Here is a 17453-nt window from a genome sequence, read left to right on the forward strand (position 1 = left end):
TTCAATTATAATAATAAATGTTAGGAATTAAAGGATGAGCTTGTGTAGCATCTTGAAACCATTGAAACCCTGGAGTTTCCCAAATGTAATCCCAGTGTAATCTCCTATTAAATCCTATGCCCAGGTCATTGTCTGTCAGCAGTGGCCATCCAAGCAAGATAAATATGATGGTCTAGCTCACTAGGCTTCTTATCCAGCTGCATGCTATAATTCTGGCAATATTCATTCTTCATCCTTTTTTTTTTTAACAGAATTGAGTGCTAGACATCTCTTTTAAGTAATTGTAGATCTCACTGAAGGTGTTTTCTGTTGGTCTAGGGCCCACTGCGTTGAGCAACACGTCATCCACAGAATCTAGTAAATTGGTCTTTTGGTATGGAATCTTTTTTTTTTTTTTTAATTTAGACCTTGTTTTTTTTTATGTTAGTATTTAATTTTTTCCAATTACATGTAAAAACAATTTTTAACTTTCATTTTTTATAATTTTGAGTTCCAAATTACCTCTCACTGTCTATTCAGTCATGCAAAAGCATTTCCATATTAGTCATGTTGTGAAAGAAGACAAAAAGGGAACAAGAAAAATAAAGTTAAAAAAAACTCCAATGTGCTTCCACCTGCATTCAGATTCCATCAGTTCTTTCTCTGGAAGTGGATAGCATTTTTCATCCTAAGTCCTTCAGAATTGTCTTGTATCTTTGTATTGCTAAGAACAGCTAAGTCGTTCACAGTTGATCCTGTAAAGTATTGCTATTGCTACAATGTTTTGATTCTGCTTGCTTCACTGTATATCAATTCGTGTAATAGATCTTGGGTTCTTAACCATTTTTTGTATTTTGTACTCTTTTGACAGTCTTCTGAAGTCATTTGATCCATTTTCATGATAAGGTTTTTAAATGCATAAAATAAAATGTAGGATTACAAAGGAAACCAGTTATAATATAATTATAAAAAAAAATTTAAACCAAGCTCATGAACTGAGGGAACTCATCTCATACTTTACTGAAAAAATAGAGACCTTATATCGTGAGCTTCCCTGTTGTCCCTTTCCCTGTCAGAACCCTTTGATATCATCCCCCATTCTCAAGTGTGTTACTGTAGTCTTTGAAGAGGGATGTCTCAGTATGGTCAACCACTCTTTACAAGTATCTGCAGTCCCCTTCTTTCCTGTCTTCTCTGTCAAATTGCCCTTGCAGTTGTCATTTCCTCTCTAATCCTTGAACTCTCGCTCTCTCCTGGTTCCTTTCTTTCTGCCTACCAACACACTCAGTCTCCCCTTTCCTTAAAAACCTGTATTTGACCTTATCATCTTTCTGCTCATCTCCATTTCATAAATTTGGTGAGTGAAGGAAAGAAGTTCTGTTATCTCCATTTCATAAATTTGGTGAGTGAAGAAAAGAAGTTGTACTATCCTTGCTTTTGTTTCCTTTCTTCACTCTCACTTCTTATCTCTTTGCATTCTAGTTTCCTGCCTTATCATTCAGCTGAAAGTACCCTTTCCAAAGTTAACAATGACTTCTTTATTGCCCTGTCTGATGGCTTTTTCTTAGTCGTTTTGTTCTTTTAGCAGCTTTCTGTCCGCTTTGTCTCTTGGTAACTACATGAAATTCCATGGTTGAATATCACCTATGTGCCTATCACTCTCAGATCCATATAATTAGCCCTAAGTTTTTCTTGATCTAATTCCGTATCACCAACTGCTTATTGCATGTTAAGCTTAGTATATCCAAAACAACTCATTACTTTTATCCTCCTGCTGCCCCAGAGAGACCCCTACCTTTATTTCCAGGGAGGATACCAGCATCCTTCTAGTCACAGGTTTGCTATCTTTGAAGAATCCTTGAATCCACTCTCCTTCCCTCCTGTTTACTCTGTCCCCAAGTCTTGCTGATTTTGTTTCTAATCTTCTCCAATCAGTCTTTTTTTCTCTACTCATACCATATAGTCACATTAGTTAAGAGTCTCTTCACCTCCCATTTAGACTCTGTGGCAGTTGTCTCCTAATTGGTCTCTCTACTTCACATCTTTTCCCACTCCAATCCATACTTTACACAAGCTGTCAGAGTGATTTTCTTAAACCACAGGTTTGATTATATCCCTCTGCCTACTTAATAAACCCCTTTGGCTTTCCTGGAGTCAAATATAAACTCTTCTGTTTGGTACTTAAAACCCTTCACAGTCTTAGCTCTAGGCTACCTTTCCAGCCTCAATATGTATTACTCACTTTCACATGCTTAGTGGCTCAGTTAAACAGCCTTTTTTCCTTTCTCACACATGACACTCCATGTCCCATTTCTTTGCCTTTGCAGAGGCTACCCTCCCCCAAGCTCAACTCATCAAATTTCTAGTTTCCTTTAAAACTTAGCTTACTTATCTCATTAAACGAGATGGTATGTATAAAGCACTTGGCACAGTGCCTGGCATATAATAGATGCTATATAAATACTTTACACCTTTCCCTACTGCTTATTCCATTCCCTTTCCCCTTTAAGTGCTACCCTTTACATAAGCCCTTACTTGATTCCTCACCCTTCAACTGCTAGAGACTTCTCTTTAAAAATTATTTCATATTCTGTCTATATAAATGTTGTCTCATCTGATAGAATGTGAATTCTTTGATGGCAGGAGTGGTCTCATATTGTCTTGTTATCTCCAGCAGTTTTTGCATAGTAGATGTTTAATTACACTTGTTGATTGATTTTTTTTTTGCACTGAATTTAATACACTTTATTGATAGTATACAACATAGGACTCTTCCCTCTACCATGGGGGTGTCGAGGGGCATGAGGTCCCCAATATAGGGAAATCAATTAAGAATATTAGCTCCCCACTGTTGGAACTCCTGTTTTGGTTGGGGTTGCAGATCCATGGCTTTCCACTTTATTCCTTGGAGGCTGTGTAGATGACGAAGTCTTCTGTATAGTTGCTATAACCGTATTCATTGTTATACCAGTATGAGCTTGATAGCATGGTTATTGAGGGCAATACTAGTACCAGCATCAAAAGTAGAAGAGTGAGTGTTGCTGTTGAAGTTACAGAATAATAATCTGGTCCTCTATGTAGTCCAAGATGTTTTTCAAGGTCCTTCTGATGCTTGCTTAGCCACTTTCTTAGTATCATCATATTTGGTAGATTTTTCCAGGCTGCAGGTCAGATCCACAACAGATACTATGGAAGTAGGAACATGGATAGCCATGTCTGTGAGTTTCCCATTCAGCTTGGGGATAACTTTGCCCACAGTCTTAGCAGCAGCGGTGGAAACCGGATTTAGCAGTAATGACATGGATTATGGTTGTGAGTTCTTCCACAGTGCCAAAGTTGTGAAGAATGACTTTGGCCAGGGGTGGGGGCAAGCAATTTATAGCATAGGAGGCATTACTGGCAATCTTTAGGGAATTACCTTGTTTCTCATGGTTTACTTCCATCATGAACATAAGGGCTTCAGCAGAGGGGACAGAGATAATGACATCCTTAAATCCACCCTTCAAGTGAGCCTCAAGCCTTTTCCATCAAAGTAAAGACACCAGTGGACCCCACTATATGCTCAGCTTGAGTAGGTCCCCATTTAATATTGATGAGATCACCATTTGTATTGGTGAGATCACAGTCCTGAAGATAGTAATGGCTTTTGCATTGGTCACTAACTTTCCATTTTCAGCATTAATAATGCCCTTGAACTTGCTGGGGGTGGAATCATACTGGAACATATAAACCATGTATTTGAGATGAATGAAAGGGTTATTGAAGGCTTCATCGTCCACTCTGGTGAATGCAGTTCTGATCATATGGCCAAATCCAAAGACTCCAACTTTTACCGTTTTGTCTCAGACATGCAATTGCTGCAGCAAGGTCCTGGCATTGTGCTTGGAATAAGAGCTGAGAGCCTTGAGTGATTGATCGCTCTAGTGAAGAGCTTCTCCATGAGTTGGCCCTTAGGTAACAAACAGGTACCCTATCACCACAATCATACTTAAAGACTTTTCTAGCTTGGTGAAATCTTGCTAGAACTTGTGCTGTGCTGACATGTTTACCACCTTGACATAGTGAGGCAGTCTACTTTATTCACAAGTCATTTACAATTGGAATCAATGTGCAGGATAACATTGGAATTGATTCTTTAAACCAGGGGTCAGTAAAATACATCCAGAAAACAAATTCCAGCCTGCTGCCTGTTTTTGTATTGGTCTAAGATTTTATGTTTTAAAATAAAGTTTTATCTTATCAAAACAAAGTTTTATTGTATTTAAAAATGTAAAAACCATTCTTATCCTAGATTTGGTCCTAGAACTGTAGTTTGTCGATCTCTGCACTAAACCACATGATTAAAGATAATTTGATTAGAAGATTACTTATAAATAACCCACCTATCATACCTGTATTGGGTAAATATTCAATGATACATGTGAAAGGTCAGATGTGCCCTATGTAAGACTGCCCTGACCTATGTTGTTTTATAATACTCTTTAATACAATATAATTTAGTGTTAACACAGCATAGTAAAACTTGAAATCAGCTGATTTTAGAGACATAGTTCTCCTCTACTTTAAGAAAACAGCTTACTCAGAAACCAATTTTTGAACACTCCCAGAGGGATCCCTTCGTTTTTGTCATTGTAGTTCCCCTCTCCCCCAACACATATTGGCTTCTTATGCACTGTATTATGGTAGAGATAGGAACAGTCAAGGGTTGCTCTGTTACCTGTCCTCTTGATTCTGTTATATAAAGGAGCATTTGTAGAGTATCTTAACATTTTATCCATTAAGTGAAAAAATTGGGATTTCTAATATAGGAAAATTGAAATTTTTGGAGGGGAAGGATTGAGTATTAATAGTTTAAAGTTTTATATACATGTCTGTGTGTGTGTGTGGTGTGTGTATAGGATAGAGATAGGGATTAGATTTGTGATTTTATTGGTTTAAGGAACTCAAGTCGGGTATTTCTTTGTAATTTATGGTATTAGAGAGTTTACTAAGATGTTGAGAAGTTAAGTATCTTTCCGAGGGTCACGCTGCCAGTGTATGTTAAAGGTAAGACTTAAACCCAAATCTTTATGCCTCTAAGGCTAGCTTTCTATCACATTATACCATGCTGCCTATATAAATTAAATTACATAGATCTTTTTAAGGTTTTCAAAAATGTTTACAAATAAACTTAGGCCTTTTTTTTTTTTTAACAGATGAGGAAATTCAGACTGAGGACCAAGACCCAGTTCTTTCCTCAAGTTTCTATTAAGACCTTTTTAACTCTGTATTTTGATTATGTGGGGATGATTTATATTATAACGCAATGGAAAGAGCACTGCATTTGGAATTAGGAGAATTTTAAAAACTGGATTTGAGTCCAGTTTCCTGATAGTGTGACCTAGGGAAAATCACTTAACCTTTCTAGTTTTCAATTTCCTCATCCATAAAATAAGATACTTATTTTATGAATTAAATTATTTCTGATGTCTTTTCCATCTCTAATATTTCTTTGATTCCTGTATAACTAAGAATCTCCTGTAATATTGTTTAACTTAAAAAGTCTTGCTTTCACGGAATAGAATTACAGTTATCCCTTCCACATTGCAAATTTCCCCACCATGGTTTTGATATATTGTGGGTTGGCTTAAGAAATTAAATAGGGATTTTTTGGTAGCTTTGTGGAAGCCACAGATGGCACTTGAAGTTCAGCAGACAACACAGAAAAGGTTTAGAAACCGAGAAATGCATAAAATATATGTGTAGTGTTGTGTAATATCAACATATTTTATCTTTTAATACCATAATACTTCAGACTTCTCTGGTTTGAAGGTAGGGCCAATTTTTTTTTTGGCTGATTTTTCTAGGTTCTGTGTCCCTAACCCCTGCAATGTGGAAGGGATAATTGTACAGGTATACCTTTACTGTATTGTGTTATTTAAATGTTAAGTGTTTTTTTCTTTTAAACTCCTCCCACCCCCCAGGATTACTTAAAACAGATGATAACAAAATGTGAAAAGTAGCAAGTAAAATATAAATTGCAAGACTAACGAATGTTCAGAGCTAAAGTAGAAAAATCCATTTTGTTGTAAGTTACACAAATAGAGCCGTACATAAAATAAGCATTCAGTTAATATGTGTTGAATGGATGGATGGTCTGTGATTTTTTTTTTCCATGATAGAAGTTGTAGCATGAAAAACTTTAACTGTTATTTTCAAAAAAAGCAACAAAAATGTTTCAGTGTACTTAACAGATCCTGAAGCTGAAAGGTTTACAAAATTCAGGTAAAAAGAAGAAAAGTTAGACTAGACTAGGGATCATTAATAAGCTGAATAAATCAATAACATCAGTGAGGTTTTTAAAAAATATTTTTCCCCCAATTGCCTGCAAAAACTATTTTTAACATTTGTTTTTTAAATTTTGAGTTCCAAATTCCCTCCCTCCCCCTTTGCCTTTCCCCTGCCTGAGACAGTAAGCACTTTGATTTGTTATAAATGTGCAGTCATGCAAAACACATTTGCATATTAGTCATGTTGTGAAAGAAGCAACAGATTAGAAAAAAAAGTGGAAAAAACCCTGAAAAATAGTATGCTTTGATCCGCATTCAGATTCTATCAGTTCTCTTTCTGGAGGTGGATATCATTTTATATCATTAGTCCTTTGGTATTGTCTTGGATCATTGTATTGTTGAGAATAGCCAAGTCATTCACAGTTGATCATCATGCAGTATTCTCCTATACAGTATCATGTACAATGTTTTCCTGGTTCTGTTCACTTCACTCTGCAATAATTCATGTAAGTCTTTCCAGATTTTTCTGAAAGCATTCTGCTTGTCATTTCTTATAGCACAATAGTATTCAGTTACAATCATAAACCACAAATTGTTCAGCAATTCCCCAATTGATGGATATTCCCTCAATTTCTAATTCTTTGCCACTGCAAAAAGAACTGCTATAATAATCTTTCTGTTTATTTCTTTCATTTTGGGGTACAGACCTAGTAGTGGTATTGCTGTCAAAGGATATGTACAGTTTTATAGTCCTTTGAGCATAGTTCTTAATTATTCTCCAGAATGGTTGGATCAGTTCTTTAATATTTGTTATTTTCCTTTCCTGTCATATTAACTAATTTGATAGGTGTGAGGTGGTACCTCAGAGTTGTTTTAACTTGCATTTCTCTAATCAATAGTGATTTAGAGCATTTTTCCCAATATTATAGATAGCCTTGATTTCTGCATCTGAAAACTGCTTGTTCATATCCTTTGGCCGTTTATTAGTTAGAGAATAATTTAAATTTGACTCAGTTATCTATATATTTGAGAAATGAGGCCTTTATCAAAGATACTTGCTGTAAAAAAATGTTTCCAGCTTTCTGTTTTCCTTCTTGTCTTGGCTGTACTAATTTTGTTTTTGCAAAACCTTTTCAACTTAATATAATCAAAATAAGCCATTTTATATCCTGTAATGCTCTACCACTTGTTTGTTCACAAATTCTTCCCTTATCCAAAGATGTTACAGGTGAACTATTCCATACGCCCCCCCCCCCCCATTTGTTTATGGTATCACCCTTAATGTCTAATTCATGTACCCATTTTGACTTCGTTTTAGTATACGGTATAAGATGCTTGTCTGTACCTAGTATCTTTTTGCAAAACTGTTGCAGTTTTCCCATCAGTTTTTGTCAAATGGTGAGTTCTTATTCCAAAAGTTTGGATCTTTTTGGTTTATCAAACACTAGATTACTACAGTCATTTGCTTCTGTGTATTATTTACCTAATCTATTCTACTTATCCTCCACTCTTAATTCTTATGAAGTACCAGATTGTTTTGATTATCATTTTATAATACAGTTTGAGATCTGGTACATATAGGCTATCTTTTTTTGTATTTTTTTTTCATTAATTCTCTTGATAATTCTTGACCTTTTGTTCTTCCAAATTTTATTTTTTTTCTAGCTTTGTAAAATAATTTTTTGCTAGTTTGATTGATATGGCATTGAATAAATAAATTCATTTAGGTAGAATTGCCATTTTTATTATATTGGCTTAGTCTATCCATGAGCAGTTGATATTTTTCCAGTTGTTTACCTTTTTTGCTTCTCTTGAGTTTTGTATTTGAAAGGCAGATTTTATATTCAGCTTTGGTCTTTTCATCAGGAATGCTTGAAAGTCTTCCATTTCTTTGAATGGCTTTTTTTCTTTTGAAGTTTTGCTGGGTGGGTTATTCTTAGTTGTAATCCTAGTTCCTGTACTGTTTTCAGAGCTAGCTCTATGGGTTTATAGATTTTCAGTTCTTCCAAGGTAGATCTAAGGAGATGTGGGCTCACTGCTCTACTGGCCTGTGCTCACTGGTTTGTGAGCAACTTCAAGCACTCTTCTCTGCCTTGGAACTGTGACTAGGGCTTCTGCACCGCTGTGACCACAAGTGCTAGTGTGCCCCTTATTTCTGGGACTGTGGCTAGGAACTGTTTGTGTGCGACGTGATAGACCCTGCCCCCAGTGCCAGCAAAGGGTCCCCTGTAATCTCTTTCTGAACAAATAGCCAGTCCCCTTCTGTGAGTTGTCAGCTCCCAAAGCTGCTGCTGTTTGTGATGACTGCCTTTGAGGCCTGGTGCTGGTGCCCTGGCATGGCCTAGGCTGGGCTTCAGGTCTGGCCATCACCCTACTGAGACAGACTTTTCCTGCCAAATTCCCAAGTTTTTCTGTGCTGGAAAAAATGTTTCACCCCAACTTTTTTTTTCTTTTTTTGTTCTGCTATTACAGTATTAGATTTGAGGTATGAAGGGGAATTTGGGAGAGCTCAGGTGAGTTCTACTTTTACTCTACCATCTTGGCTCTGCCTCCTGAGCTCTTTCAAAAAGAAGAGTGTCTATAGACATCCCACTTTGGAGATAGGGTCTGTGATTTTATTGGTATAGGAAACTCCCATTGAGGAAACTCCCTCTATCAATATGGATCTTTACCTGCTCTTTAACTTAATTCTCCAAGTACTTGATTAATAATAGTACAGAAGAATTTTTAAAAATAATTATTTCCATGTGAAAATATTTTTCTTGTCACTTCTTGTTTTTGTCACTTTTATCAATCTTCTAACTCATTTTTCCCACACTATATAAATTCTGCTGCAATCCACTGAAACTATAAATATGATTATAGGCTGCATTCAATAAGTAATAATTATGAAAGAATGAGGGAAATCCATAATTTGTAGGGAAAGAAGTCCTGTATTTGGACTAATATAGTAGATGCATAGCCTCAGATTCTCAGAATTGAAAAGGACCCTGGAGGCCATCTACTCTAGTCAAATCCTGAGCAGGAATATCTTCCACAACATATATGATACATAGTCATGTAGTTTTATTTGTAGACATCTAGTAAGACAAAGCCTACTATCTTCCCAAATAGCCCATTTGACTTTCAGATAGCTCTGATTTGGAAGTCAGTGAATTGTTTTCCTTGTAGCAAATCCAAATGCTCTTCTTTGCAATTTCACTTTACTACAGAAGTCTCATTCTACTGCTATGCAGTCGTCTTTCAAACATTTTGAACTCTGTTATCATCTCTTTCTTCCCACACCCTGAATTTTTGCTTTTTCAGGTTAAGTATTCCACTTGCCTTCATCTGATTCTCATGTTTGTAAACTAGTCTTGATGCCTTTTACCATTCTAATCACCTTCCCCTACATGTTCTCTAGCTTATCAGTGTTCTTCCAGAGATAGAACACCCCATACTGAACAACACCATCCCTGGTCTGACCAGGGCGGGTACAGTCCCTAGGCTTGGATACTGTCTCTTAATGAAAGCCAAGTCAATCAGTCAGTCAATCAATCAGAAAGCACGATTCAGCTCCTGCCTCTCTGCGGACTTAAACATCTCTGTGGGCTCCCACTTCCAGTTGGTAAATTCCTGCCCAGAACTTTCACTTGATGGAGTGCACAGAACAACTGTGCTTATTTTGAGCCTGGTTCTACTCCTGACTCTCCCAACTTTGACATCTTTACTTTTTCATCTTCCCTGGCGTAGTACCTTCTGCACTCCATTTCTGTGTTGCCTTCCCCCAACAGGGCCTGCTCTTTTCTTTGCTAGTATTTGTATTACCAGTGTTGAGCATATTGCCTGGCACGTAGTAAGTGATTAATAAATGCTCTCTCTCTAATCTAATCTGTCACCTGCTATGTGCCAGTTACTGTGTCACTGATTAATAATATCCAAGCAACATTTCCCCAGAACTCTTTCTTCTCTATAGACTAGGGATTCTTAACTAACCTGTGATCTGAGTGGTGTTGTTTTTTGAAAAATATTTTAAAAATTATTTCAATATAATTGGCTTCCTATGTAATCCTTCTTATTTAATGTATCTAAAAACATTCTTCTGGAGTCTTTCACTGGAGAACATAGGATAGGTATGGTATATAGGAAAGCTCCAGAGTTATGAAGTGAAGTCTGATCTAAACATATCAACTTATTTGAGAATCACTGTCCTAGACAATAGAATATATAGTAAGACATTTTTATTCTTGTGAATCTGGCTACTTTTATCTAAAATGTTGGGTTTTGGAAAATTTGCTGTTTAAGGACAAACTGGAATGTCTTAGCCCAAGAGTTGGCAGTATTTTATATGTGGCATATCAAACATTTACTCTTTCTTGGGTAGAGTTGGCAGCAGATGCTTGAAGAAGCATCTGCTGTCCTTTTTTATTTTAAAAAAAAGATATGTCTTTAAAAATCACAGTTATTTCTAGGTACTTTCCCCCACACCAGACCTATTGAATCTTCCATTATAACAAAGGAAAATAGGCCAGTTAATTGAGGAATGGATAAATAAGTTGTAGTATATGAATATGGTGGAGGGCTGTCATGCTGTAAGAAGTAAGAAGTAGATTATTTCAAAAAAGACATGGGAAAGACTTAGGAACTGATTTAGAGTGAAGAAAGAAGAACCAGAAGATTAGGTTATGCTGTAACATCTGTATTGTAAGAATGAACAATCTTGAGGACTTGTGTAAACTGGTGAAGAATGAAATGAGCAGAACCAAGAGAACAATTTGTACAATGACAACAGCACTTTAAAAACAAGTATCTTTGAAAGCTGTAAGGGCTATTATCAGTGCAATCACTGTTCATGTTTCTGGAGGGCTGATGATGAAACATTTTATACATCAACAAAGCAAACGCATACAATAGCATATACAGTTTTCCATACCTATAGTTTTCTGCCTTGATGGGTTAGGAAGGGGTGATTTTATCCTTTGTTATCTGGAATTAAGATGCTGCATAACTGTTAATTTGAATTCAGCTACCTTTTATTGTTAATTTATGTAATTTTAATAACTATTTCTGATGCTTTTTTCATAAAAGACCTTTTATGGCAAAAAAAAAAAAACAAAAAACAGAAGTGGAAACAGTATTGGTGGCATCAATTAGTGAATGGCTAAGCAAAAGGTGGTACATAAATGTAACAAGAAATGACAGTTATAAGGAATTCAGAGAACCCTGGAAAGACCTATATGAAGTGATGTGGAGCACAGATGCTGCTGCTGCTGCTACTAAGAGTGCCGCTACACAGTTTTGGAGTATACTGGGTCCATTTTTTTGCTAACCTTTTTGGGGTATATACGAAACAATGGAATCTTTGAGTTTAAGGGTGTTGTCATTTTAGTTTTGCCACAAAATTGCAAATTTCTCTAACAGGTAGGCTAAGAATGAAATGTTTCCTCAGACGTTAGTGAGGTTTTCTATGACTAGAGGTCTAAAAGTACAGCCCTTCTGAGAACTCTTTACCAGAAAGATTTAAACAGAGAACTTCAATTTTTTAAACTGAACTACTGAATATACTTGCCGTTCAAAATAGACAAACATTGAACTACAATAACAAGGACATAAATTTAGTGGTTACTGTGTTGCCTATACAAAATATTCTAGATAGCTGCCCACATACTTACCTCTAAATGGTTCCTTTGGATATCGATTTCCCTGAAATGTCGGATACAAAAACCATTGTTATCAGAAATAAGAAACGTAGCTTCTGAACTACAATGAAGACTACTTCCTAATTTCCCTTTTAGTAAGGAAGATGGTCCTTGCTCTAGAAATTAGGTCATCAGTCAAAGGACTGGGGAGTAGAAAAATAGCTAATTCAGTGAGTTAGGCTTAACTATGAACATTAACAATCACTTGTAATCCAGAGGGTTTCATATATCTTGGTTGCTTCCAATTCCCTCTTAAAAAAACACACCAAAAAAAGAAACAAAAAGCCTTCAAAACTGGACATAGCCTGTTTAGAATTTTATTACCAAATGTCATGAGAAGACTTGACGCTTCCTCCTCAGCATTCGCTAAAACACATTTTGAAAGTTCTCATTCCATAAATATAAAGTATTTATGTAAAGTTAATAAATACAAATATACAAAGTTATTATATTCAAGAGAGTAATCAGGAAAGGTGATGAAATTGGTCTTGGAACTGCATCTTAAAGGAAGAGGAGGATTCTGAGGTAGAGGTGAGAAGGTAGGTGTGACAGCCACTACAAAGGCACAGAGACCAAGTGTCCTGGATGTGGAATAGAGAGCAGGCTAGTTTTGCTAAACCACAAGGCATGAAAGAGTGAGTCATTTCCAGTGAGGCTGGAAAATATTTGGATGCCAGATTGTTACCATTTAGCTTTAAAAGTTGAACAGAGTAGTTTATATTTTATTCTAGGGGCAATAGGAAGCTACTGAAATTGATTGAATAGGGGAATGATATGGTTTTATCTGTGAATTTTTAGGGTGGATTGCAGGTCAGAGACTTTAGGCAGGAAATACCATTAGGAGGCTTTGGCAGTAATCTGTTGGGCCTAAGGTAAAGTGGTACTGTGTTCAGTGGAGAGAAGGGGTCAGATAAAGAGTGTTGTAAAAGTAAATTATTTGTCACTTGACTAGATCTATAAGGTGAGGGAGAATGAGGGCATTACTAACCTGAGAGTTTACAAATAAAAACATTATATTCTTTAGACTAAAATATCTTGGGGGCAGGGCCAGGATGGCAACAGAATCCACGAAAGGATGGGGTGAAAAATTTTCCAGCCAAAGACAATTTAGAAGGTCTTCAGGAAAGTTCTATCACATCTGGGTGAAAGTGGCACAGACCCAGCAAACCAGGAGCAGGCTTTGGGAGCTACTGAATCAGCAGTGGCAGTGACTGCTTCCAGAGGTCTCAGGCCACAGACAGTAAAGGGCTCAAACAACTGGTCAGAAGGAGATTATAGGGTCTCTTTGTTGGCACTGAGGCAGGACTCTGTTGCTTTGCCCATACTCAGATCCAGGCCGCAGTCCTCTGTGGCAATCTCAGGGTGAGGAGGAGTACCAGTGGAGCAGAGTTTGCAGCTACAGTGGAGTGGGGATCCTCATCGCGGTTCCAGGGCAGAAAAGAGTGCTTGTGGTTGCTCACAGACCAGAAGAGTAGTAGACACATCTCTCCTTAGATGATACCATCTTGGAAGAACTGAAAACTTAAAGGTCCCTGGAAGTATCTCTGAAAAGAGCTGCACAAACCCCCTCAAGCTTGGGACAGTGCTACTTCCACCCTGGAAGCAGAGCCCGGCCCTGCAGAGAGTTAAAAGTCAAGAAATAGGCCGGGAAAATGAGCAACCAACAGAAAAAAATCTAGACCATAGAAAGTTACTATGTTGACAAGGAAGATCAAAATACACACCGACAAGAAGACAACAAAGTCAAAGCTCCTACGTCCAAAACCTCCAAGAAAAATAGGAATTGGCCTCAGGCTATGGAAGAGTTCAAAAAGGATTTTAAAAATCAAATAAGAGAGGGAAAATTGGGAAGAGAAATGAGAGTGTTGTAAGAAAATCATGAAAAAAAGAATCAACAGCTTGGGAAAGGTGACTCAAAAAATACTTAAGGAAGTAACACCTTAAAAACCACACTAGGCTAAATGGTAAAAGAGGTGCAAAAACCTAATGAGAAGAAAGCCTTAAAAAGCAGAATTGGCTGAATGGAAAAAGAGGCACAAACATTTACTGAAGAAAAAATAGCTTAAAAAATAGAATTGAGGAAATGTAAGATAATGACTATAAAAAAATCAAGAAACAGTAAAACAAAACCAAAAGAATGAAAAATTAGAAGACAGTATGAAATACTGGTAAAATAACTGACCTGGAAAATAGATCCAGGAGAGAGAATTTAAAAATTATTAGACTACCTGAAAGCCATGAACTCAAAAAAAGAAAAAAAAAAAGAGCCTAGACATCATCTTTCAGGAAATTATTAAGGAAACCTGCCCTGATATTTTAGAACCAGAAGGTAAAATAGAAATTGAAAGAACCTTCCAATCACTACCTGAAATAGATCCCCAAATTAAAACTCCCAGGAATATCATAGGCAAATTGCAGAACTCCCAGGTCAAGGAGAAAATATTGCAGGCAGCCAGAAAGAAACAATTCAAGTATGGTGGAGCCACAGTTAGGATAACACAAGTTTTAGCAGCTTCTACATTAAAGGATTGGAGGGCCTGGAATATGATATTCTGAAGGGCAGAGGAGCCAGGGTTACAACCAAGAATCACCTACCCAGCCAAATTGAGTATAATCCTTCAGGGGAAAAGAAAATTGACACTGAGTGAAATGGAGGACTTGTAAGCATTCTTAATGAAAAGACCAGAGCTGAATAGAAAATCTGACTTTCGGATACAAGACTCAAGAGAAGCATAAAAAAAGTAAATAGGAAAGGGAAATCGTAAGGCACTTAATAAGGTTAAACTGTTTGCATTCCTACAGGGAAGTATGGTATGTGTAACTCGTAAGAACTTTCTTATTAGGGCAATTAGAAGGAATATATATAGACAGAGGGCACAGGTATGAGTTGAATATGAAGGGATAAAAAATTAAGGGGAAAGAGAAGAATGTACTTTGAGAAAGGGAAAGGGAGCGGTAGAATGGGGTAAATTATCTCGCATAAAGAAAAAACTTCTACAGTGGAGGGGAAGAGGTGGGAGGTGAGGAGGAGTGAATGAACCTTTCACTCATCAGAATTGGCTTCTAGAGGGAATAATTATTATACACACTCAATTGAGTATAGAAATATACCTTACCCTACAGAAAAAACAGAAAAGGGGCGTGGACGGGTGATAGGAGAGGAGATTGGTAGACAGAAGCAAAACACGTTTGAGGAGACACAAGGTAAAAGGAGAGAAAGAATAGAATAAACGGAAAGGAGGAATATGATGGAGGGAAATACAGTTAGCAGTAATAACTGGGGGAAAAATTTTTGAAGCAAGTTTCTGAGTCAAATTTATAAAAGCTATTCCCCAATTGATAAATGATCAAAAGATAGAGTTTTTCAATGAAGTTTTCAACGCTATCCACAGCCTTATTTTTAAAAAATGCTGTAACTCACTATTCAAACAATTCTGAGGTACTATGTCATACCTATTAGATTGGCTAATATGACAAAAAAGGAAAATGACATACTGGAGGGAATGTAGGAAAAATGAGACATTAATGCACTGTTGGTGGAGCTATGAACTGATTTAACCATTCTGTAGGGCGAAAACCATGTGTACCCTTTGATTTAGCAATACTCCTGCTAGGTCTGTATCTGAAAAGAGATAAAAAAAAAACAAAAAGGAACAGGCTGTATATGTACAAAAATATTTATAGCAGCTCTCTTCTGGTGGCAAAGAACTGGAAATTGAAGCGATGCCCATCAATTGGGGAATGGCTGAACAAATTGTGGTATGTGAGTATGGTGGAATACTATGGTGCTGTAAGAAATGATGAGCAGGATGCTCTAAACAGAAAAAAAAAGAATGAAATGTCACCACCTGATATTTGTTTTACAGTGAAGTGTTTACCATCCTGAAATAACAATGCCACCTGCAGCTGCTGTGGCTGTGTAAAGCCAATGACACCAGCACACAGGAGAGCTACTGCACAGGTTCTTTGATCTGCCTTTCTAAGGAAAGCAACTTCAAGGGGTTAACAATCTTACTTTAATTAAACACATACATATCATTCACTTAGTTCAGGGAAAAAAGCCAGGACCCTGGACTTCAGAGAAAATACACAAATTACAAGCACAAATTATATAAACAGAGCAAAATAACACAAATCAGCAGACAGGCTTCTAGCTGTCTAAGACATACATAGTTACCAGAGAGAGAAACACCAACATCAGGGTTTTTCAAAGGGGGGGGGTCTCCACATGAACACTCTTCCAATGAGTGAGCCCCCAAAGTAAAACCTCTCTTCCCTCAGTTCTGAGAGTTCTAGCTTAATGGCTACCCCTGGAGTATATATATACCCCTTTTCAGGGCCTGAGGACTTCACACTTCTCATGACCTAATTAGTAAAAGGTTCTGGGCCTTCCTACAAAGGCAAGAGTCAGTCAAAGGCACTTGATTGCCTTAGTGCTGAGAAGCACTCCAAAAGAAAAAAACAGTAAAAAGTCCCAATTTGCTTGCCCTTAAACATCCATATATAAAAATTCCTTAGAAGATATAATGACAGAAATAATCTTGTTCACCAATCTTTTCATGATGAATAATCGGTCCGCCAAGCCATAAAACAGGAACATAATGCGAGCCAAAAGCATTTGCCGCTGTGATAAGAGATTCAGTGCAGACTTCCAAGTTGAAAGAAGATTAGTTTTGTATGGTGATATACTTCTTGTGCTTCTTGTTTGAGAATGACATTGTGCTAATTGTGTCAAGCCTAAGAATATTGCTGAGCCTCATAGAAGAGATCTGTTATTACTCAAAAAAGTTTGGCCTTACCATGGGTGCAACAAGGAGGAAGTGGATGAAGAAAGTCTGCTGCCACCTTTCCTGGTAGCTCCTTAATCTTATCTTCCCTCTCTTGCTATACTAGTCATACATCGTATGTGTGTGTGTGTGTGTGTTTGCATGTTTACATGTGTTCTGCACCACTGGACAAGTAGCTCCTTGAGAGCAATGACTGTCCCTTTTGCTTTTCTGTGTATACATAGCCCTTACTACAGTGCCTGGCACATAGATGCTTAATTAATGTTAGTTGACTGAAGTTATACAGAGTGAAATAAACAAAACCCAAAAGCAAATAGACTAACATACTCAGTAACATCAACATTATGAAAGTGAACAATTCTGAAAGATAAAATTGACAAAATTAATGCATCTAGGATAAGAATGGAAGCTGTCTTTCATCCCTCTGTGTGTCTTGTCTGAGTGTGTTGATGCATAGCATATGACCAGAATTAATGCATCTAGGATAAGAATGGAAGCCGTCCAACAAAATCCATCTGTGCGTCTTGTCTGAGTGTGTTGATACATAGTATATGACCAAAATCCATCCCCAGTAGATGAGTCTAAGGATATAAAAAAAAAATTCTCCAAAAATAATTGCATAACCATAGGAAAAATGGCCCCAACTCACTAATAATAAGAAAAACACAAATCAAAACAACCCTGAGGTTTCACCCTACACCTGGCAAATTGTTAAATATGACACAAGATGGAAATGCTGG

General features: G+C 37.0%; 1 protein-coding gene and 1 pseudogene across 2 annotated transcripts in view; one reads left to right on the forward strand and one right to left on the reverse strand.

Moving 5' to 3' along the window:
* Window positions 1-17453, forward strand: part of REV1 (REV1 DNA directed polymerase) — a 135370-nt gene that overhangs the window by 16190 nt on the left and 101727 nt on the right. The gene's annotated exons all lie outside the window — the stretch shown is intronic.
* On the reverse strand, window positions 2878-16544 carry LOC118837230 (annotated as a pseudogene).

The sequence above is a fragment of the Trichosurus vulpecula genome, chromosome 2 (genome assembly GCF_011100635.1).
Source record: "Trichosurus vulpecula isolate mTriVul1 chromosome 2, mTriVul1.pri, whole genome shotgun sequence".
NCBI classification, from domain to species: Eukaryota; Metazoa; Chordata; class Mammalia; order Diprotodontia; family Phalangeridae; genus Trichosurus; species Trichosurus vulpecula.